The sequence below is a fragment of the Dermacentor variabilis genome, chromosome 6, assembly GCF_050947875.1.
Source record: "Dermacentor variabilis isolate Ectoservices chromosome 6, ASM5094787v1, whole genome shotgun sequence".
Classification (NCBI taxonomy): Eukaryota; Metazoa; Arthropoda; class Arachnida; order Ixodida; family Ixodidae; genus Dermacentor; species Dermacentor variabilis.
In genome coordinates, this window is record NC_134573.1 from 45,111,635 (window position 1) to 45,128,786 (window position 17,152).

Sequence of the window (17,152 nt, forward strand, 5' to 3'; positions counted from 1 at the left end):
TCAGAACAGAGATTGTGTGGATGTTGTTAGCGTTTATCTAAGTTTACAGTACCATTTTCTTGCTCGTCTTCTTCTGAGTAATTACCAGAGATAAATTTATTAAATTTTTCATTATAGCTTCAAACGTTCAGGCGTCAATAGAAATGTAGTGGAGCTTCGCAAATATTGGTAACCCATGTACTTCGAACGAGATAGGCTTAGTGCGGACATTTTTATTTGGGAAAAACGAAAGCCCGCGGAGTTTAAGAAATACCACGTGACCGCGCGCTCTGTGCGCCCGAATGCTCCGCGATTACAGCGCTCTCATGAGTGATCTGTAAAAACATCGCTAGGGCCGCGCCTTACCTTCACTTACGAGAAAGCGCTTCAACCTTTGCTTGGCTCTGACATTACCGCCAGCGGCTGGCAACGGCGCTCTGAAAAAGCGCTTCATCAGCAGCCACTCGCGCTTGTCGCCGAAGAACGCGCCGTCATCAGCCGTTTATTCCGATATGACGAGAAGAGCAATTTCTTTTCCAGCGCTCAAATCAATGCGGAATAGAAAAGATATACACAAGATATGCATGATACATCTGGAACCTGTGCGAGAGAGAGAACATCATTTGTTACAACGCCGATTTTCTTCCAAGCTGTGCCAGCGGCTAGATGCATGTGAGCTCGATTGTCTATTAAATACTGTCGTTTTTGCGCAACCGTTTGGAAGAATATCTTTGCAGTGCTTAAAGCATGCCGTATTCAAGCGAGCAGGAGGCGAACACAGTATTAGCCTTGGGAGCGGCACGGGGCCACAAGAGGAAAACTGCCAGGTATACCGAAATTGGCAATGTGGGGAAAGACCTAGCGCGAACACAATTATGAGGAGTTACTTGACACTGAAAGAAACAGGTAGCTTCAAAAAGACGCGGCACAGGAAGGGGACCATCAGTGAAGAGGCTGAGGTAGGTAGGAGGTGCTCCAGGGTATATGCAAAGGCATAGCGTCTCCAAAAGATACATTTGGAAATGCGGTTGTTTGCATTATGTCGGGATACAATCACGACTGGATGGCGACCAAAGGTCAGTGGGATGCCTCGCAATGGGCGCTCACGGGAAGATTGCAAATGAAGCTGTGCAGAGTGAGTGGGGACGGAAACAGTGTGCGTTGCATGCAATCTAATCACCGACTTTTCGCCTTGCGGAATTTGCTAGCGCTCCTCATTGCATGATCGTCGACTGCACACGGATGTTCATCATGTATTCCCATGGCATCGCCGCCGGTGCGAATCTTCGACTACAGGCATGACCAAGAACATTTCTACAGCGTGGATGCGACAGGGAGGCTCGTATTCGGGCTTCCAGCCGCATCGACATCGCCAGCAGTCTCTGTCCATTTAAGCAACTGGCGCATCGACCTTCCTTTCGGTGGGCATGTAAACAGTGTGCACTGCACAGAATTTGGGTCGGTGTAACGTAAAACTGTTCCGTTCTGTTTCTATTCCGACGTGGCCGACACTGCTCGCTCATTGGTCGAATTTTTTGAGGCCATGCTCATTTTGCCTTCCTGTCAAGCGATGTCCGGAATGCTCAAAAACCGCCACGTCAAAGCGACGTTTACGTACTCATTATGCTAAATTATGCCGAACAAACCCGCCAAATTCGTGGAATAACCGGCGAGTGCCACGTTCCGTATAGAATAGAAAATGGCGGCCTTCTTGATTTCGTTGGCTGCGGCGATGGCTCGTCATCCTGGGCATGGGAGGAGGGAGCCCGAGGATGCGTTTGACATGCCAGACGATCTGTTTCGGCGGCACTTTCGCCTGAAGAAAGAAACTGTGCGGTGGCTGTGCGACGAAGTGGCACAGGAACTCGGAGGCGTGAGAACTTCAGCGCTGTCGGTGGAGCGGCAAGTGTTGTGCGCGTTTCGATTCTTCGCAACGGGCAGCTTTCAAGCCTTGGTAGGGAGCGAGGAGTCGATCGGCGTTACCCAGCCTGCGGTCAGCAAGTGTGTGCGACGCGTGGCGGAGGCAATCGTCCACGCCGGGGCCCGCAGCAAGTGGGTCCATTTCCCGAGGACGTCGGAGGAGAAGGCGGCCGTGGAGGAAGGGGTCCTTCGACGTGGCTCCATTCCCGGCGTCGTCGGATGCGTGGACGGCAGCCTTATTGCCATCAACACACCGATGGGCGAGCAGAAGGCGGCATTCATGTGCCGCAAAGGCTACTACGCCCCCAACACAATGTTCGTAAGTATCTTAGTTTTTGTCTAATTTGCCCGTCATAGCAACGCGTGGCTTATGCTGTGCGCGCTCTCGTCAGATCTACGACGCAGGCATGCGGATCCTCGCCGTCGACGCTCTGCGACCGGGGTCAGACCAGGACGCCCACGTCTGGAGAACTACATGGTTGCTTCGTCGGTTCCTGGAGGGGCATATTGCCAAGGCCGGCGAACTCCTCCTCGGTGAGCAGCGGGAAAATTTTGTACAGTTGTAATTCTGGCAGCATGCAGCAAAGCGTGCTCGCACCGTAAGAGAATATTGAAGCCCGAACCCCTTATGTTATAGTAGGTTAAGTATAGGAGTGATGTAGAAATTTTGCAATTGTTCTGCACGAAACAACGCGGCAACACACCTGCGCTGTACTTTAAAGTAATTTTTAATGATAGTGTACAGTGCACGTGTTGCCACATTCTTTTTTACAGTGATAGTCATTTATGAATGAAGACTACACAAAGAGCTGTCTTGCTGCAAATGGGGATGCTACTTTGTCCCAGCTATTGTCATCTGTGATCACTGCTGCGTCAGGTGCTCAGCTTGTACATTCCTTTATTGCAGCCTTTCTCTAGTAGGTGCATTTTACATGGCCGATGCTTCGCCTACTAAACTTTGTGCAGGGGCGCTATAACGTAAAACTATTCCACATTTTTCTATTCCAATCCTGCTATCAGCCCTCCGCGATTGGTGAAAAACTTTTTTCGACCACCCCCCATTTCACCTGTCTGTCACGCGACGTCACGAAAACCGCAATACCTCCCCATCTGATATGATGTGTACACACTGATTATGTATTATTTGACAGAGCAAAGAAAAAAAAACTGTTATTTCTGATTCGACCCCTTTTCGCCATTAGCGCTCGGCTATTGGTAAAAAGTTTTCGGGCTGCACCCACTTCATCTGCCTGTCACGCGACGTCAGAAAACCGCACAAACTCACCGCGTCAAAGTGACGTGTACGCGATAAAGGTGCATTAATATGCCGAACAAAGCTTAATTTTTTTCGGAATAGCCGCAGGCTGCCCCGTTCCGAAAGGAATAAAACATGGCTGCCACCGATCGCTGAGACGCTGGCTACTCGCACCTGCCGGAGAGCATGGGTGTATTTGCGTATAATAAAGCTTCTTGAGTGACCGTGTAACGTTTTCAAGCACTTTCGGCACGTTTACTACCTCATTCTGCCAACTCTTCTTTTCTGAGGGTCAGTTTTAGCGTCATTCTTAAGCTTCCGTTGCATGCCATCGTGATTTTTGACCAGCCACCACAAGCTAAGTAAGGGAAAGCCAACCAATCGCAGACGCCGGCACCACCCTCTTCATCCGGTTTATTTATTTATTTATTTCAGAAATACTGCCAGCCTTCAGAGAAGGCCGTAGGCAGGAGTGGACAGTACATATGAAAAAACTGATCAAGAATAACAAGACAAGAACACATTACACGAGGCTCGCACTACGCACTGAAAAGCAGCGAAAGACCGATAGTTTGCACGTCGCTTGCATACAAACCCGTGCTATAGATATAAAAATTGTACAATGATATAGTGACAGAGTGCTTGACAAGGAAAGATTAAATCAGAACACGGACCATTCAAGTTGCGCATGCGCGTCGCTCGATATGACAAACTGCTGTAATTCATCACTTATCGAAACATTTTGCGGGAGAACCATAGCATATGTCGCGAGATGATAAGTGTTGCTGAAAATTGAGGCTGATGGAATTATAAAGCACTTAAGAATGACTGCATGGTGGGTTTCTCGACAATGTGTGCACTGAGACGGTTCCATTCTCGAATAGTTCGAGGAAAAAATGAATTACTGAAGCAATCGGTTCTGCAGGCGAATTCTTTAACCTTTTTCGAGTGATTTCCTCGTGTGGAACGACGAGTCACCTGTTGAATGTACAATTCCTTATTGATACGCAAATTATCATGATATAATAAATACATATATTTCAACCTATCACGATGGCGTCTTAGTTGAAGTGTTTCTAAATTAGCTTTTTCTAGCAGCTGAGTCGGAGATGTGTGCCAGCTGTATGAATTAAAGACGAATCTTATTGATTTTCTTTGGACACTTTCGAGTTTACTGATATTTAATTCAGTAAATGGGTCCCATAAGACGGAAGCATATTCAAGAATCGGCCTAATAAGTGTTTTATATGCCAGTAACTTTATTTCTTCTGTCGACTGACGTAGGGAACGTTTCAGATACCCAAGCTTCTGCATGGCCTTTTTTTGTATGTAGTTGATATGCGTGTTCCACCTTAGATCAGACGTGATCATGACACCCAAGTATTTATAACTCTCTACTGAAGAAAGAATGCGGCCATTTATTGAATATTGGAAGTGTAGGGGAGTCCGTTTTCTTGTTATTGTCATTGATACAGTTTTCTTCTCATTTACGTTCATTTGCCACTCAGAACACCAACGGTCTATTTTAGATAGAGATGAATTTAGAAGGGCCTGGTCATTCGGATACTGAATTACATTATACAATATACAATCATCAGCAAACAACTTAGTTTTCACTGGTATGTCTTGGGTAATGTCATTAATAAAAATTAAAAAGAACAGTGGTCCAAGGATGGATCCCTGCGGTATGCCTGACAAAACTGGGGCCGGTCTGGAACTAATGCTGTCGATGGAAACACTCTGCTGTCGCAATGAAATATATGCTTCTATCCAGGATATTAATGTAGTGTTCTTGAATATTGATTTCATTTTGATAAGCAGTTTAAGATGGGACACGCGATCAAAGGCTTTCTCGAAATCTAAGAATATAATGTCTACCTGGCTTTGCTTATCTAATGATGCGGCAAAATCATGAACGGTTTCGAGTAGTTGTGTTACCGTTGACAGGCTCTTACGAAAACCATGCTGTCTGGAATCGATCAGGTTGTTATTTTCAAGAAACTCCGATATATGTTTAAAAATGACATGTTCAAGTGTCTTCACAATAAAATGGAGATCGGCCGGTATATCGCAATATGTGATCGATTTTGTGATTTAGGAACGGGGACGATTCTTCCATACTTCCAATCATGTGGAAGTTCCGCTCGCCGTGAGGATTCTTTAAATATTATGGTTAAATATTTCGAGCACCATTCGGCATACCTAATGAGGAAGGCATTCGGTATGCCGTCTATTCCAGGGGATTTTTTGCTGTCAACTTTCAAAAGAAGCGAAAGAACGCCTTCCTCAGTTATTGATACGTCACCTATAGCAGGGCATTCATGAGGTAGTGTGAAGTGTGGCTGATTGCCGTCATCTTTCGTGAACACTGAGCAGAAGTAATCATTGAATGAACTCGCAATGGCAAATGGATCTGTAACAGGTCTACCATCAACACATAGATTCGATATTGTACTCTTCTTCTTTTGTTTGAAATGACGCCAAAATTTTGCCGGGGACGAAAGAAGAAAGTTTGTCATAGTTACACTGTCATAATGTAACTTAGCATTTTTGATAGCGTGTTTTAACTGTCTGCGCATGTCGGAAAGTTTTTGCGCGGTATCTTCGGAGGGACTACGACGAAGTTTCTTTCGGATCTTTTTCGTCTTTTGTCCCAAGCGTACAATGTCTTTGGTCATTCATGGGTTTGAGCGTTGCACACACTTCACTCGGAATGGTATGAAATCTTTTATGCACCTTAAAACAAGGTTTTTGAAGAAAAGTCACAAATCATCAACGGAAATTTCCCCAGACTCAGAGAGGACAAGAAATTGTGAATACGAGATGTCAAGCTGGTCCAATATACTCACATCATCAGAACGCGCAAAAATCGGTACCATAGATGCCTGTTTCTTGATTTTCTTTATACAATTGAAATCTACATATAAGCTTACCATCTTATGATCGGATATACCGTCAAGAACATACGTTTTCCGGCTGCGATTAAGGATGCTATTGCTGACAAGAAAAAGATCTAAAATAGACGTGGTTTCGCGTTGTATCCGAGTTGGTTCGGTAACTAGTTGTGTTAGCTCATGGAAAAGAATAATATCAACGAAAGGCTCGGCAGAGCTGCATAAGGGTTCTGGGAATTTACTGTTCCAGTTTATGGACGGTACGTTAATATCGCCACCGAGAATCAAATTCCAAGAATAATTTTTGCTAGCGCATAAAAACTCATTAAGTTTCTCAAAAAAGGAATTACCTGAGTTAGGCGGCCTGTAAAATCCTGCTACTACGAGACTAAGGTCATCAAGAAAGACCTTTAAGATTACGTTCTCGATACCAGGTACACCAGGAAGCTTCTCCCCGTGTAGCGTTTCTTGGAAGATAACTGCGACACCACCGCCTCGGGAATCCCTATACGTGCGGTGAATTTGATAGCCCGGTGGCGTTACCTCATCGTCGCCGATTTCACTGTGCAGCCAAGCCTCGGTTATTATTATTAAATGTGGTTTGTACGTCAGAATGATGCTTTCTATTTCTTCGGACTTATTCGTAATGCTACGAGCATTAAGGTTCAGGGAACAAAATGGTTGTTTATTACCAGTTTCAGTTCATTGATTCTTACTGACGTCAGCCTTTCTAACAGGAACCCTTTTATTTTCTGTAGCATCCCATTCGAACAGTTCGTCATTAAATTTAATTTTGTCGTAGACCAACTGGGTTTTTCCGCCTGCTTTTCTTAATTCTGAGGTGCTGCGCCAGAGTTTATGACATTTCAGTCTGGTTGGGGCTGAGAAATCTTCCGAAATCGAGACCTCTTTCTCTTTCAGCTTGCGACAATTTTTCAAAATGGTCATCTTTTCACGGTGGTCCGTCAGTTTTATTATTTATTATTATAGTTGGCGGCCTCAGCATCTGCTGCCTCAGCCAGCTGCCACTGCCGCGCATACTCGGCGGCTGCTCTGCAGGCCGCATCCTCCAGCGGCTGTTGGCGGGGTGGCCTGCGGGGCTGCTGCTGAGCGGATGGTCCTTAAAAATAAGATCAGTAAACAGGATAAAAAATTTTTGCCCCGTCCTGCGTAGAGATTTTACTGGTTCATTATCAGGTGGAAGCCCAGAAAAATAATTCCAGCAAGACACCGTTCACAAAATGAACAGTAAATTTGCATAAACAAAAAGGCACCACACCACCATAAAATATTACACTGATAGTACTTTCAGCTTGTACGCTACACAAGCTGCATTACAAATGGTGTTAATAGTCAAACAGATTATTGTTCCATTTTGCTGTGACATTTAGGCAGGTACTTCTTCTTTGCCATGTAAATAATATAAATACACAATTTCTGCTTAAAAGGTCTTAACAGATACTGCTTTGTTGCTTTGAGTGATGTGTTCGTATTGCAATAGCTGCTGAAGTGCCTTACGTGCAGTGCCACTTGTGCCCGGCTCGGTCGCGATGGAAACGTGGGCAGCTGCTGGTGGGGCAGGGGGCACTTCGGCATCAGGCTCCTCCTCACTGGAGGTGTGCTGCTGGGACAATAAAGTACAGGACGTAATGTGATTAAGTTCCATCAACTGGTTTCAATGTCTATATCACTTGTAGTTTTAAATCAGAAAATTCTTACTCGAGCATATGACATACTAGTGGCTAGGAGCTTTGACAACTCGTTGGTAATGCTTTACGGATTAACGAGCCATGAGGTGCATCACAAGGTGTTTCTTAACAGCATTGCTTTAACAGCAGTGGGGCAGCATTTTCATTCTTGCAAAGTACGGATATCATGTGCTGGCATGTGTGCTGAATTGTAAGAAAACACACACAAGCACACAACGGCAAAATATTCACCACGATGCAACTGCCCGACATCGGTACACATAGCAACGAACATTGCTACGCACCTCGGCGTCGTCCGCGAAGAAATCCACCAGAGCGGAAGCTGGGCCGGTTCGGCCAAGCACGTCGAGCACGCGGCCCTCCAGGCCGCCCAGCTTCCCGCCTCCCGTCTTCCTGCAAATGCATGAACACCGCGAGCTTACACGTTCCGAAGATGCTGCTAACCGCGGGCTCACCTCTTGTCGGCGCCCACGTGCGCCGTGATCCACCGGCAGTCATAGCATAGCCGGGCCCATTAGAAGGGGCCAGCGCCGGGCTGCCTTCACTGCCGGACCCATCGCGTTCAGCGCCGCGGCAACCTCCTCCCACAGAGCTTCTTTTTTTTGAGTACCACTCATACTTGGCGAGAGGCTTGTGGCGCCTCTCGCCAAGTATGGATGCTGCTCAATGAATTCAATCGGCATAGCGGCCTGCACCGCCGAAACTCGCGTGCTTTTAGCCGCCATTTCTTCTTCACTCTCAATTTTCGCCGGATCGCAGCAAATTAATACCAGCAAATCGTTCCGTTTGAGATATCGCTTTGCCATTGAAACATAACGGTTACATTCATATAATGTGTTGTTATTTTATCACGCCATAAGTGTTACATTAAATTTAACAGAAGTGAATAAAAACATCAACAAAAACCTTTTCTCGTGCAAGTTATATCCAGCAGAAGTATCTGTACCGCCCGCACGGGGGAATGTATCACTGCGCAGCTGTGTGTGGCAGACAAAAAAAAATGAGCCTCTGTTACTGACCACCTTCGATTTAAATCAGGACCTACATTCGGAAATAGTTGCGGTCGTTTATAGAAAACGTTTACGTACCAGCTATCTGTTGAGATGCCTTCCAACCTTCATCGATTCTTCCGTAGCCTATGCGAATAAAAGCAAAATTGAACACCATGCGATCATCGCAGATGTTCAGATACTACTGCTCAGTCATTAGGCACAAGAAAGAATGATGTGTTTGCTCACCGAGCACTACGCTTTCACAGTCTTCATGATGTTCACTGCTTCCAGAATTCTTCTCGGGCGAAAGTACCTCGTACGCCGAGATTTTGTCTAATCAGGCAGCGTTACGGGCAAAAATACACCAAGTGCATCCCAAAGAACCAATCAGCTGTTTTCACGTAGCCGCCATCTTACGTGTGCGTAGCGAAATGGATTGGATGCGGAATTGGCACATGTGTGGCTATGACTCAAAAAATTAAAATATTTGTGTTTACTTTCAAGCGCGCTTCAACTTATCTTGCGTCAAAAGATCACAAAACAATTTTAATCTCAGCGACATACAAGTGTTCTTTTATCAGGCGTTTATATCTAAATGTTAGTTGCTATACGGTCCCTTCGCAAATAAAAAACAAGCAAAACATGCTTCCGGCAACGATGGAGGCTGCTGATTGGGCAGATTGAAAAACGTTGCCGGTTCCCGCCCCCTTAGGCAGAAACTGTGGCGTCATTTTGACGTCCGGAGTTTGGTACACTTTTCGTTTGGAATAGAGTTACGTTATCGAGCCCCTGATCACCGATTGCAGGTGTGCGTTAAGAGGAAGCTTTAGCTCGGGTGCTCCTGTCTAAATACGCCTAAAAGGAGAGTTCGTTTTTCTCGGCAAACACTGCACCAAATTTGACAAGGTTTGTTGCATTAAAAAAAGAACTTAATATCTCGTGACTGTTGATTTCGAATTTTTTATTTAAGTCGTCAATTATTAAAAATTGGCAAACACCGAAAATTTTCAAAATACGAAACTCTCAAGTTCTCAACACTATAACTCAGCAACGAAAAATGATAATACAATTGTGTGAACTGCATCGAATAGTACATCTAAAGCGAACAAAATTGATATGTTACACATGTATCTAAAATAATTTAGCTATATGGAAATACAGGTTTTGCAGAACCCTTGTAAACAATGTAAGATATTCACGTAAGATATAAAATGACATGTGGAATTGGTCCGCTTTCAATGATCTAGTGGATGCCGTTTGCAACACCACGATATCTGCTCTTGATGCAGAGATATCACTTTGTAAACTTCGTGCTTCTATATTTATCGGACCTTCAAATTTTTGAAAATCTTTTTAACAAAATGCAGGCCCTAAGTCGAAATGCAACAACATTCATTAAAATTGGCGCAGGGGTCATCTCAGAAAAATCTTTTTGTGTTTTACATGTATTTGAATAGGCCGCATCGGAGATGGTCCCGAGCTAAGGCTCCCTCCTAAGTCTACTCTTCACGCTAAAAAGTCTGACGACCCATACTTAATGCTGCTTCCGTGCCCATAAGAGTTGTGCGAAATAAGAAGTGATTGCTTTTCAATAATTTTATTGCTTCCATAATGCGGTGACGTTGAAACTAACCCCAGCCCTAACACGAGTTTAGATAACTTAATTTACACAGAAACTTTACAGCAAAACCACGCACGACAGATTAAAGTCCTATTTCAATTACTAAACGTTGTACATGCTTGTTCCCTCTAAAGTTTTAAAACGCAAAATTAGCTAGCTGCTGAGGTGAAGGCTATTAGAAGTGGGCAAAAAACATAGAAACAAGGATCTCTGTTATACAGAAAAGAGTATTGGAACTTGAAGAAAAATTGCAGAACTTCGATCATCTCGGCAAAGAATAAACAGAAAGGCACAACGTATTTGGCAGTTTAAGAGACTGCAGTAATTATTTCCAAGCACGCCTCGATGGATTTGAAGATAAATCTAGGCGTGACAACTTAATCTTTCATGGTCTTGCCGATGCTAAAGAAACTTGGAGCGAAACAGAACGTAATTGTCAAGCGCGATAAAAAAAGACTTCGAACCCTTCAGTACCGCCTTTATTGATAGCAATGCCGTCCAAGTATAGCCAAATTTGTGAGCTTTAAGGCCAAACAACACATTCTTTCACTTCGCAGCCAGCTGAAACAACAGAACTTTTCAGTGAGCGACGACTTCTCCCCTAGCACCCGTATTTCTAAAAAAAAAAACTAACCAATTTCGATAATAGCCAACCAGATTCCCCTCAGTTCAGATTGCGCTATAACAGATTGTTCATGCATTACAAGTGCTCTAACTATACAGACCTCACCTCGGCTGCGTTCAAGAAGTGAATTAACGTCGCTTTGAGGGAATTCACTGCGACACTGCTGTGCCGCGTATTACACGTTCGGAAAAGTACACGGGCAGTGGCATACCGTCGTGATCACATTCATCCGAAATATCGGTACTCTTTACTAACGCCAGAAGTATTCTTAATAAATGTGATGCTCTCTCATCCGTGATAGTTACATGCGGTGCGAATATAATCACCTTGACTGAAACCTGGTTTCCCACGCATGCGCTTGACTAGGAAATATTCCATGATGCGCACGAGTTTACTGTTTACCGCTGCGTCAGCACCGAGCGTAGAGGAGGAGGCGTGCTTCTTGCGGTTTCCATAGACATAACACCATTACGTATCCAAGTGAACAGCGCTCTTCATATAACATGGGTTATATTAAATCTACGTAGCTCTCAATTCATTCTCGGCAGGTCTATTCGACCACCTTCTTCACCATCCACATTTATTAATGAACTACATGACACTATCAACATAGTATGGTCTCGTTTTCCTTCTCAACCTTTGTTTTTGTCCGGAGATTTTAACTTTTCTAACATAACGTGGAATACCCTGCAATGACGTCCTTCCCCATTCTTGCAACAGGCTGATGACTTTATCTGATGCACCATTTTTGTCCCTCACGCAATTACTTACTCAGGCCATCAGGATTTCAAATGATGTAGATAACACCATTGACTTGGCACTTACGACACCTGCTGACCTTACATCTCAGATCACCTACTTACTAGGAATTAGTGACCACCTCTAGCTCAATTTTATAATTAACGCTCCTTTCCCTAAAAAGTTCAAACGCCGAAAAACTATACGCGACTATCGGAAAGCTAATTTCGTAGCAATAAACAATGAGCTGCCTCACTTCTAAGATGATTTTGTCACAAATTTTGATGATCCTTCGGTCCAATCTAACTGGAATTTCTTCGCACATTCAGTTAACAGATTAACTGATAAATACATCTCTAACAAAACAATCACTTCAAATGCGCAAATGCCATGGAACTCTAGTCATCTAAAGCGCTTATCCAACCGAAAAAAGCACCTGTATGACTAAATCTTAAATCTTAAATCTTAAAAAATTTGGCAAATAGTAAATCCAAGAACTAACAATGCTATTTCATTAGAAGATTTATCTGGAAATGCTGTTCCCGAGATAATGTGCGCGACCATTCCTAATGAATCATTTAGAAGTCAGTTTTCGAAAACTGGCAATGTTCAATTTCTTATCACATCCCAACACGAATACTTACCAATGCATTCTTTGATTGTTAAGGTACATTGAATGAACAAGTCAATAGATAGTTTACCGCATCATTCATCATCTGGCTACGACTGCATTAACCGTAAATTCCTTAAAAGCACTAGCCAATTTAATTCCTTGACCCTAACAAGAACTTTCCGAGAATCCTTTAACTCATGTGAGCTTCCAAAGGAATGGAATATCCGGAAGGTGGTTCCAATCTGTAAATCTGGCCCCAGAAATTCACCTCTTAATTATCGCCCCATATTACTTACAATAAAGTAGCCGCTGTAAATTATTAGAGCATGTAGTTTTCACGAATCTGGCTAGCTTTCTAGAATTCAACTAGTATTTTACTAACGCAGAGCATGGTGTTCGAAAATCATATTCCTGCGAAACACAACTAGTATCATTCACTCATGAACTGCCGCGCATCCCGGATGACTCATCGTGCGCTGACTGTGTCTTCTTGAATTTTGGTAAAACATTTGATAAAGTATGCCACAAACTACTATCTTTTTTAGGCTAAGTTTGCTAAATATCGAAAGTAACCTTCTAAAATTGATAGAGCATTTCCTTATTAACCGCCTGCAATTTGTTACTGCTAACGTCGTGACTGCCACTCACTGAAGTTCAATCGGGTGTAACACAAGGGTCTGTGCTGCGATCACTATTATTTCTTATGTATATTATTGATTTGACCACTAAAATATCGTCTAACATACATCTGTTCACAGGTGACTGTGTTAGCTTCTAGCAGATTGAAAGTACTGATGATACTATAACACTGCAAGCTGATCTGTATAATATAGATGACTGGTGCGGGAAGTAGCTAATGGAATTAAATATTAACAAATAGAAAATATCGCGCCCGTCAAGATTTAATTGCACTCCTAGCACCTAACATCTGAACAACGTTCCCTTAGATTTCGTGGTGACATATAGCTATCTTGGTATACACATTACAAATAACTTAAATTGGACCATTCATATACAGTACGACATTAACAATATTAATCGCAAGCTCGAGTACTTACGGCTCAACTTTCTCAAAGCATAGACTACAATAAAGTTATAGCTTTACAAAACTCTAATACGCTGGAAACTTGAATATGCATCTGAAATATGTGAACCCATTCAGGGTAATCTGATTACATCACTTGAACTAATACAAAAAAAATCTGCCCGTTTCATTCTTTCGAATTATAACCGTGCTGCGAGTATAACCTTAATTAAAACTAACCTAGCACTTATCCCACTCGCTAACCGCCGCAATATTGCCGCCTTTCGCTACTTCATGAAATTTTTAATCGCACCATCATTCACGGCGATTTCATCCTGCGGCTTCAGTACATTTCAAACCGCGTCGATTATCGCAGGATGGTAGGAAAATATTCATGTCACACGAAGTCTTTCTTTCAGTTCTTCATCCGCCGTACATCTCAGGGATGGAACCACTTTCCCTCAAGTATCGTAGCCATCACCAATAACACACTTTTCTGCGAAGCATTAGCTAACATTGTAAAGTCAGGAGAATCATTGTATTACCAGAACAGACTGCACTTGCTCGTTACACTACTACTCTGTAACCACTCCCTTTTTAATGCCATATGGCCCCGTGAGGGTATCCTCAATAATTAAACAAACAAATATGGTCTGGACCCATTTTCACATGAGGGAAGCTGAAAGTAAAACTCATTTTGAAGAAGTACTTAACATTAGGAAAAGAAGTAAATGGATTATGAGAGTGTTCATGTATTTGTACAAAACAAAACGTTGACTCACAGTGGAGGAAAATAATTATGAAGCATAACAGCAAGTATGCGACCGGTATGTCAAGCAACATGACAAGAGAGAAGGCCAAACGCAAAGCCTGAGATGCTGAGGCAATCTCATGTTTCTACAAAGCAAAAAGAACCTGCTATGAGTAATTACCCAAGAAGAATAAATGAAATCAGGAAAGAAACAATGGATGGCAACTTAAAGGGAAGCTCCTCACGTATCTAAGCGACCATGAGGGTGCCTTAGAACGCATAGTTATAAAGCGAGGTACACAAAAGAAAATAAGGATGTTCTTATTGCGGTGAAGCTACGGAAGGCATGGACCATGTTTTATTTTACTAGGAAGATATCTACCCAGATGTTGGTTTAGGCTCATCTGGCCTCCTTGATGCCCTTGGGTTCAAGGGCAGCAGGAAGAAAGCAAACATGCCTGCTATAGAGATTAATAAGGGGCGATGAGAGGCTTGGTTGCAGAAAAGTACGGATACGACAAATAACAGAGGCGTGCAAACGCAAAGTCCCTAGTGGTGGTTCAGAAAGTTTGATGCTGAAAATTGTTTGTGTTTGTTTTAAGCATGAATGTTTTTAGCTCCTGTTGTCGGCGGGCTTCAAGTGATAATGACACAAAACGCAGAGCCGTTATCCGAGCACTCAAACGAAAACATCAGGGCAAGTTGCGAGAACAAAATGAGATCATCCGGACAACCAGCGAAAACTTTTAAAAATATGCGGTCTTTGGCCCCCAACACTTTGTACAGGACCACATTAAATACGCTTGTGACTGTCCAAACAAGTTAGAAGAAATATTGCTTCCGGGTTCTTCGTAATGTTTGCTCACAATGTCACTCAAGTACGATGAAGTTTTGTGGCATTTGCAGTATGGGGCGACGTTCAAAAGGCAGATAAAGGGCACTCTAGACTTCCTTCTCATCTTTTTGCTGCTCAGCGCTGATCGCCAGTTGTCCGCGAGCCAGCTGGCCTCGAAAGATGGCGCCAGGCTGCGTGGTGCCTGCTTCAGCTGCTTCTGCCTGCCGCGGTGGCTTAGCGTTTATATTGTTGTGGTGCTAAGCACGAGGTCGCGGGATGAAATCACCGCCGCAGTGGCCGCCTTTCGATGGACGCGAAATACAAGAACGCCCGTGTCCTGTGCATTGGGGACACGTTAAACATTCTCTGTTGGTTAAAATTAATGTGGAGTCCACCACCACGGTCTGCCCCATTATCCAATCGCTCTTTTGGCACGTAAAACTGCAGAATTCAATTCATTCTTTTTTAAGCTGCGCAGTGCGTTCTGTGTCCATGACGTCTTTCGCTGCTTGTCATGCGGCATTCAGCTGGCTTTCTTCCAGCTGGGCAGCATCCATATAGACAAGTGCACAGTATGGCGTGGTATGGTGTGGTTTGGTGGGGGGTACCATTGAGAACGTGAACTACGCTAATTTTAAGATTGGGGCTGTATAATGGCGAACAAATCTGCAATGCCTGCTGTCATTTAATGCTTACATCCTCTCTCGATTACGGGAGAGCTAGCAATTTTTTTAGAAGGTATAGTTAGCGCATTGGCCAAAGTGAGAACAAGAGCTTGACGGCAAAAAAAACCACCCTGTTTTAATGGGGACGCTCGTGGCATCCATTCATTCGTGGCACCGGCGGCGCCGGCCATGCGAGGTGAAGAACAAAACAGTCGCAATTTTGCCCGAAAGGCGAAGCATCCATCGCAATAGCAAATTAGTTGACAGCTGTCGGAAGTAAGGGGAGCAGTTTTATCGGCCGTATAAGATTAAAAATACTCGCTTACGAACTAAATTACCCACATGGTGCCCGCGCGCACAGGCAAACATGCACACACCACACTCAGTGGCCGCAGCCACTCGCTATAGAAACGCTGGCGCGAGGGAGCCGGCAGCGGCGGCGAGCGAAGTGATCTTCTGCGGTCTATAACTCTTTTTCACTATGTTCTATACCCTTCTGTTATTTTGCCACGCTATTATTTGTTATTTTGTTATTGGGTATTTTGTCCTGTACATTTTTTCTTTAACTCCCCGACTCCTGCTTGGGCCATTCATTGGCCTGCAGTATCTTCTAAATAAATAAATAAAATGGATACAAACTGAGCGCCTCTAGCACAGCACGCGCAAAGGTATGAGCCGTCTGACGGCCGCACGGGTTGCCCTGAATAGACCAATCGAAAGTTACCGCCCGTGTCGTTTTTGGGTTCTCTACCGCCGCCCCTTTCTTTATTTGTGGTGAATATAACATGCTATAGCGTTTGGTCACCGTAGTTCTGTTCCTGCTAGATTCCCAAGGTTGTAGCTGACGTCATTTATTAAAAGAATTTCGCTGCTGTGAGCATACCCCATTTTTGTTAATGTCTCCCCATTTTTTTTATTTCTTCCAGTTCTATATAAACGATGAAGCATATATCTGTGCAAGGATTAAATTCTACAAGCTCTAAGCTTCAAAAACAAGGAAACGGTGTGGCACAGATAGGGTGCCTGGGAGACAAGGCGCATTGCTGTTTTTCTTTTTTGCAATACTGTCAGTTTATGCACGTTCTCCGCTGAAATCTTTTGCCAGGGAATAATTCTGCACTGAACTAAAGAAAAAACATTGAAATATATAAAAGCGTACTAATGTATATGGACCTGGGAGACAATAAGATTAACCTGTAGCTGTGGACAATTTACTAAGCGATTTGTAACTTGGCAATCCCATGACATCGTTTTGGAGAAACGTACGCCAAGTGATCTGAAAGACGGTACTCATTCTATTTCACTATTATTTAGCTTAATGGGGGATAGTTGAACCTGTTAAGTGACTGAAACTTCCCTGCCTTTGTTTTTTCTTCGTTAATCATAATTGTTTGTCGCAAATGTTTGCATGTGTGAAAGCGTTTCATTGGCTCGATTTTACATGTTAGAACCTGAGTCATCGTCAAAAAGAAAACAGCCTGCTGTCGTCTCCTTGAACTACGCACTTTGCAGACGGATCAACATTGACTAT